Here is an 8,629-nt window from a genome sequence, read left to right on the forward strand (position 1 = left end):
TGGGATGTGGCTGCTTCTAGACTGTCAATCTTCTATGGGTAGGATGTGGCTGCTTCTAAACGGTCAATCTTCTAGGGGTAGGACAGATGCTTATATACAGTCAATCTAATAGGGGTAGGACAGATGCTTATATACAGTCAATCTTCTAGGGGTAGGACAGATGCTGATATACAGTCAATCTTCTAGAGGTAGGACCGGGCTGCTTCTAAACAGTCAATCTTCTAGGGGTAGGACGGGAGCTGCTTATATACTGTCAATCTTCTATGGGTAGGACGTGGCTGCTTCTAAACGGTCAATTTTCTGGGGGTGGGACGGAGCTGCTTATATACTCTCAATCTTCTAGGGGTGGGACGGGGCTGCTTCTAAACGGTCAATCTTCTAGGGGTGGGACGGAGCTGCTTATATACTCTCAATCTTCTAGGGGTAGGACGGGGCTGCTTCTAAACAGTCAATCTTCTAGGGGTGGGATGGGGCTGCTTCTAGTTGGTCAATCTTCTATGGATGGGACATGGCTGCTTTTAGACTGTCAAACTTTTAAGGGTGGGATGGGCCGCATCTAGACTTGTCATTCTTCTAGGGGTGGGATGGGCCGCATCTAGACTTGTCATTCTTCTAGGGGTGGGATGGGGCCGCATCTAGACTTGTCATTCTTCTAGGGGTGGGACGGGGCCACATCTAGACTTGTCATTCTTCTAGGGGTGGAACGGGGCTTCTTCTAAACGGCTTGGCTTTCTTATTACATACACATAGGGCATGCTGACGAGAAGCTGTGGCAGTTGTTACCTCTGTAGCTTCATTCATCACTGTAACAGTAGGTAGGACACCTGCACAGATCAGTCTCCCTTCCCAGGCAGGAAGTCTAACATAGCTGTCAAGATAATGAGACAGTGGAGAGCCTGACTTGAGCTTCTCTCTTAATAGCCCAGCTTTTATTACTATATTAAGGAGGAAATGTACTTTTCCTAATATTGCTCTGTTAAGTATACCTGAATCACAGCTGCTGACAGTGATCGTCAGCGGCGTTAAAATGGTGTACAGAAATCTTGGGCATTTAAAATACAGAGGAATATTCATATTTACAGAGACCTCAGTTTGTTTGTTTTTGTTTTAAGTAACTTTTCTCTTTTTTGCCTTGTATTTGTTGACATTTGTACTGCCAAAATTATTCTACCTTCTTCTAGAGGCAGTATTATAGCAGTTACATTCTTGTACATAGTGGCGGTATTATAGTAGTTATATTCTTGTACATAGGGGCAGTATTATAGTAGTTATATTCTTGTACATAGGAGCAGTATTATAGTAGTTATATTCTTGTACATAGGGACAGTATTATAGTAGTTATATTCTTGTACATAGTGGCGGTATTATAGTAGTTATATTCTTGCACATAGGGGCAGTATTATAGTAGTTATATTCTTATACATAGGAGCAGTATTATAGTAGTTCTATTCTTGTACATAGGAGCAGTATTATGGTAGTTATATTCTTGTACATAGGAGCAGTATTATAGTAGTTATATTCTTGTACATAGGTGCAGTATTATAGTAGTTATATTCTTGTACATAGGTGCAGTATTATAGTAGTTATATTCTTGTACATAGGGGCAGTATTATAGTAGTTATATTCTTGTACATAGGTGCAGTATTATAGTAGTTATATTCTTGTACATAGGGGCAGTATTATAGTAGTTATATTCTTGTACATAGGTGCAGTATTATAGTAGTTATATTCTTGTACATAGGTGCAGTATTATAGTAGTTATATTCTTGTACATAGGGGCAGTATTATAGTAGTTATATTCTTGTACATAGGAGCAGTATTATAGTAGTTATATTCTTGTACATAGGAGCAGTATTATAGTAGTTATATACTTGTACATAGGAGCAGTATTATAGTAGTTATATTCTTGTACATAGGGGCAGTATTATAGTAGTTATATTCTTGCACATGGGGCAGTATTATAGTAGTTATATTCTTGTACATAGGCGCAGTATTATAGTAGTTATTCTTGTACATAGGAGCAGTATTATAGTAGTTATTCTTGTACATAGGAGCAGTATTATAGTAGTTATATTCTTGTACATAGGAGCAGTATTATAGTAGTTATATTCTTGTACATAGGAGCAGTATTATAGTAGTTATATTCTTGTACATAGGAGCAGTATTATAGTAGTTATATACTTGTACATAGGAGCACTATTATAGTAGTTATATTCTTGTACATAGGAGCAGTATTATAGTAGTTATATTCTTGTACATAGGAGCAGTATTATAGTAGTTATATTCTTGTACATAGGAGCAGTATTATAGTAGTTATATTCTTGTACATAGGGGCAGTATTATAGTAGTTATATTCTTGTACATAGGGGGCAGTATTATAGTAGTTATATTCTTGTACATAGGAGCAGTATTATAGTAGTTATATTCTTGTACATAGGAGCAGTATTATAGTAGTTATATTCTTGTACATAGGAGCAGTATTATAGTAGTTATATACTTGTACATAGGAGCAGTATTATAGTAGTTATATACTTGTACATAGGAGCAGTATTATAGTAGTTATATTATTGTACATAGGAGCAGTATTATAGTAGTTATATTCTTGTACATAGGAGCAGTATTATAGTAGTTATATTCTTGTACATAGGGGCAGTATTATAGTAGTTATAGTCTTGTACATAGGAGCAGTATTATAGTAGTTATATTCTTGTACATAGGGGCAGTATTATAGTAGTTATATTCTTGTACATAGGGGCAGTATTATAGTAGTTATATTCTTGTACATAGGGGCAGTATTATAGTAGTTACCGTCATGGCCAAAAGTATTGACACCCCTGCAATACTATCAGATAATACTCAGTTTCTTTCTGAAAATGATTGCAATCACAAATTCTTTGTTATTATCTTCATTTAATTTGTCTTAAATGAAAAAAACACAAAAAGAATTGTCCTAAAGCCAAACTGGATATAATTCCACACCAAACATAAAAAAGGGGGTGGACAGAAGTATTGGCACTGTTAGAACAATCCTGTGATGCTTCTCTAATTAGTGTAATTAACAGCCCCTGTAACTTCCCTGTGGCACCTAACAGGTGTTGGCAATAACTAAATCACACTTGCAGCCAGTTGACATGGATTAAAGTTGACTCAACCTCTGTCCTGTGTCCTTGTGTGTACCACATTGAGCATGGAGAAAAGAAAGACCAAAGAACTGTCTGAGGACTTGAGAAACCAAATTGTGAGGAAGCATGAGCAATCTCAAGGCTACAAGTCCATCTCCAAAGACCTGAATGTTCCTGTGTCTACCATGCGCAGTGTCATCAAGAAGTGTAAAGCCAATGGCACTGTGGCTAACCTCCCTAGATGTGGACGGAAAAGAAAAATTGACAAGAGATTTCAACGCAAGATTGTGCGGATGTCGGATAAAGAACCTCGACTAACATCCAAACAAGTTCAAGCTGCCCTGCAGTCCGAGGGTACAACAGTGTCAACCCGTACTATCCGTCTGCATCTGAATGAAAAGGGACTGTATGGTAGGAGACCCAGGAAGACCCCACTTCTTACCCCGAGACATAAAAAAGCCAGGCTGGAGTTTGCCAAAACTTACCTGAAAAAGCCTAAAACGTTTTGGAAGAATGTTCTCTGGTCAGATGAGACAAAAGTAGAGCTTTTAAACAGTTTCCAGGAGAAAAAAGAGGCAGTCAAAGAAAAGAACACGGTCCCTACAGTCAAACATGGCGGAGGTTCCCTGATGTTTTGGGTTGCTTTGCTGCCTCTGGCACTGGACATCTTGACCGTGTGCATGGCATTATGAAGTCTGAAGACTACCAACAAATTTTGCAGCATAATGTAGGGCCCAGTATGAGAAAGCTGGGTCTCCCTCAGAGGTCATGGGTCTTTCAGCTGGACAATGACCCAAAACACACTTCAAAAAGCACTAAAAATGGTTTGAGAGAAAGCACTGGAGACTTCTAAGGTGGCCAGCAATGAGTCCAGACCTGAATCCCATAGAACACCTGTGGAGAGATCTAAAAATGGCAGTTTGGAGAAGGCACCCTTCAAATATCAGGGACCTGGAGCAGTTTGCCAAAGAAGAATGGTCTAAAATTCCAGCAGAGCATTGTAAGAAACTCATTGATGGTCACCGGAAGCGGTTGGTCGCAGTTATTTTGGCTAAAGGTTGTGCAACCAAGTATTAGGCTGAGGGTGCCAATACTTTTGTCTGGCCCATTTTTGGAGTTTTGTGTGAAATGATCAATGTTTTGCTTTTTGCTTCATTCTCTTTTGTGGTTTTTCATTTAAGACAAATTAAATGAAGATAATAATAACAAAGAATTTGTGTTTGCAATCATTTTCAGGAAGAAACTGAGTGTCATCTGACAGAATTGCAGGGGTGTCAATACTTTTGGCCATGACTGTATATCTTTGTACATAGGAGCAGTATTATAGTAGTTATATTCTTGTACATAGGGGCAGTATTATAGTAGTTATATTCTTGTACATAGGGGCAGTATTATAGTAGTTATATTCTTGTACATAGGAGCAGTATTATAGTAGTTATATTCTTGTACATACAGGTCCTTCTCAAAAAATTAGCATATAGTGTTAAATTTCATTATTTACCATAATGTAATGATTACAATTAAACTTTCATATATTATAGATTCATTATCCACCAACTGAAATTTGTCAGGTCTTTTATTGTTTTAATACTGATGATTTTGGCATACAACTCCTGATAACCCAAATAACCTGTCTCAATAAATTAGCATATTTCAACCGTCCAATCAAATAAAAGTGTTTTTTAATAACAAACAAAAAAACCATCAAATAATAATGTTCAGTTATGCACTCAATTCTTGGTCGGGAATCCTTTGGCAGAAATGACTGCTTCAATGCGGCGTGGCATGGAGGCAATCAGCCTGTGACACTGCTGAGATGTTATGGAGGCCCAGGATGCTTCAATAGCGGCCTTAAGCTCATCCAGAGTGTTGGGTCTTGCGTCTCTCAACTTTCTCTTCACAATATCCCACAGATTCTCTATGGGGTTCAGGTCAGGAGAGTTGGCAGGCCAATTGAGCACAGTAATACCATGGTCAGTAAACCATTTACCAGTGGTTTTGGCACTGTGAGCAGGTGCCAGGTCGTGCTGAAAAATGAAATCTTCATCTCCATAAAGCATTTCAGCCGATGGAAGCATGAAGTGCTCCAAAATCTCCTGATAGCTAGCTGCATTGACCCTGCCCTTGATGAAACACAGTGGACCAACACCAGCAGCTGACATGGCACCCCACACCATCACTGACTGTGGGTACTTGACACTGGACTTCAGGCATTTTGGCATTTCCTTCTCCCCAGTCTTCCTCCAGACTCTGGCACCTTGATTTCCGAATGACATGCAAAATTTGCTTTCATCAGAAAAAAGAACTTGGGACCACTTAGCAACAGTCCAGTGCTGCTTCTCTGCAGCCCAGGTCAGGCGCTTCTGCCGCTGTTTATGGTTCAAAAGTGGCTTTACCTGGGGAATGCGGCACCTGTAGATGAAGATTTCATTTTTCAGCACGACCTGGCACCTGCTCACAGTGCCAAAACCACTGGGAAATGGTTTACTGACCATGGTATTACTGTGCTCAATTGGCCTGCCAACTCTCCTGACCTGAACCCCATAGAGAATCTGTGGGATATTGTGAAGAGAAAGTTGAGAGACGCCAGACCCAACACTCTGGATGAGCTTAAGGCCGCTATTGAAGCATCCTGGGCCTCCATAACATCTCAGCAGTGTCACAGGCTGATTGCCTCCATGCCACGCCGCATTGAAGCAGTCATTTCTGCCAAAGGATTCCCGACCAAGTATTGAGTGCATAACTGAACATTATTATTTGATGGTTTTTTTGTTTGTTATTAAAAAACACTTTTATTTGATTGGACGGGTGAAATATGCTAATTTATTGAGACAGGTTTTTTGGGTTATCAGGAGTTGTATGCCAAAATCATCAGTATTAAAACAATAAAAGACCTGACAAATTTCAGTTGGTGGATAATGAATCTATAATATATGAAAGTTTAATTGTAATCATTACATTATGGTAAATAATGAAATTTAACACTATATGCTAATTTTTTGAGAAGGACCTGTAGGAGCAGTATTATAATAGCTATATTCTTGTACATAGGGGCAGTATTATAGTAGTTATATTCCTGTACATAGGGGCAGTATTATAGTAGTTATATTCTTGTACATAGGAGCAGTATTATAGTAGTTATATTCTTATACATAGGGGCAGTATTATAGTAGTTATATTCTTGTACATAGGGGCAGTATTATAGTAGTTATATTCTTGTACATAGGGGCAGTATTATAGTAGTTATATTCTTGTACATAGGAGCAGTATTATAGTAGTTATATTCTTGTACATAGGAGCAGTATTATAGTAGTTATATTCTTGTACATAGGGGCAGTATTATAGTAGTAATATTCTTGTACATAGGAGCAGTATTATAGTAGTTATATTCTTGTACATAGGGGGCAGTATTATAGTAGTTATATGCTTGTACATAGGGGGCAGTATTATAGTAGTTATATTCTTGTACATAGGGGGCAGTATTATAGTAGTTATATGCTTGTACATAGGGGCAGTATTATAGTAGTTATATTCTTGTACATAGGGGCAGTATTATAGTAGTTATATTCTTGTACATAGGAGCAGTATTATAGTAGTTACATTCTTGTACATAGGAGCAGTATTATAGTAGTTATATTCTTGTACATAGGGGCAGTATTATAGTAGTAATATTCTTGTACATAGGAGCAGTATTATAGTAGTTATATTCTTGTACATAGGGGGCAGTATTATAGTAGTTATATGCTTGTACATAGGGGGCAGTATTATAGTAGTTATATTCTTGTACATAGGAGCAGTATTATAGTAGTTATATTCTTGTACATAGGAGCAGTATTATAGTAGTTATATTCTTGTACACAGTGAGCAGTATTATAGTAGATATATTCTTGTACATAGGAGCAGTATTATAGTAGTTATATTCTTGTACATAGGAGCAGTATTATAGTAGTTATATTCTTGTACATAGGGGCAGTAATATAGTAGTTATATTCTTGTACATAGGGGCAGTATTATAGTAGTTATATTCTTGTACATAGGAGCAGTATTATAGTAGTTATATTCTTGTACATAGGGGCAGTATTATAGTAGTTATATTCTTGTACATAGGGGCAGTATTATAGTAGTTATATTCTTGTATATAGGGGGCAGTATTATAGTAGTTATATTCTTGTACATAGGGGCAGTATTATAGTAGTTATATTCTTGTACATAGGGGCAGTATTATAGTAGTTATATTCTTGTACATAGGGGGCAGTATTATAGTAGTTATATTCTTGTACATAGGGGCAGTATTATAGTAGTTATATTCTTGTACATAGGGGCAGTATTATAGTAGTTATATTCTTGTATATAGGGGGCAGTATTATAGTAGTTATATTCTTGTACATAGGGGCAGTATTATAGTAGTTATATTCTTGTATATAGGGGGCAGTATTATAGTAGTTATATTCTTGTATATAGGGGGCAGTATTATAGTAGTTATATGCTTGTACATAGGGGCAGTATTATAGTAGTTATATTCTTGTACATAGGAGCAGTATTATAGTAGTTATATTCTTGTACATAGGGGCAGTATTATAGTAGTTATATTCTTGTACATAGGAGCAGTATTATAGTAGTTATATTCTTGTACATAGGGGCAGTAATATAGTAGTTATATTCTTGTACATAGGGGCAGTATTATAGTAGTTATATTCTTGTACATAGGAGCAGTATTATAGTAGTTATATTCTTGTACATAGGGGCAGTAATATAGTAGTTATATTCTTGTACATAGGGGCAGTAATATAGTAGTTATATTCTTGTACATAGGGGCAGCATTATAGTAGTTATATTCTTGTACATAGGGGCAGTATTATAGTAGTTATATTCTTGTACATAGGGGCAGTATTATAGTCTTGTACAGAGAAGGTAATAAGTGTTGCTAGTTGCACATGTGATTAATAGGAGATGACACAAGATACAGAAATCTTTATTATTCACACATTAGTTCTGTACAGGTCGCTGGGTTTTGAACGCTACACACAGTGAAAATACAGACAAGTTTGGCCAAAAGTTACTTAGCAATAAATGTCTGAGATTTGCCTAACCTGTCATACCCAGTGATGTATCTCGCTCCCTGTATGGATAATATATGAATGTCGAAGTAAAGCCATGAAATTATTAGAAGAATCGGAGGCATCTATAAGAAAGTTTAAGGGGTTTAAACAATATGGCCGTTCCGGGTGCCTGGGATTAACCTTTTACTTTATTCTACCGGGATGGATACCTGGGATTATGGAAACCAAGGAGTTGAGGAAAATCTCCATATATTTAAGGGATTATCCAAATTATGGAAAATATGGCTGTTTTCTACCAAAAACAGCGCCACCCATCTTCGCAGGTAGTGCAGGTTCTTGTGGCTGCGCTGCTGTTTCTTTGATGAAATCAGCCATTTTTTTCTGACCCTGTACAACCGCTGTGATGAAGCGGCTCACTCTGTCGCTGCTCGTGATCACTTATATGCA

This window comes from Ranitomeya variabilis, chromosome 2 (assembly GCF_051348905.1).
Source record: "Ranitomeya variabilis isolate aRanVar5 chromosome 2, aRanVar5.hap1, whole genome shotgun sequence".
In the NCBI taxonomy this organism is placed as follows: domain Eukaryota; kingdom Metazoa; phylum Chordata; class Amphibia; order Anura; family Dendrobatidae; genus Ranitomeya; species Ranitomeya variabilis.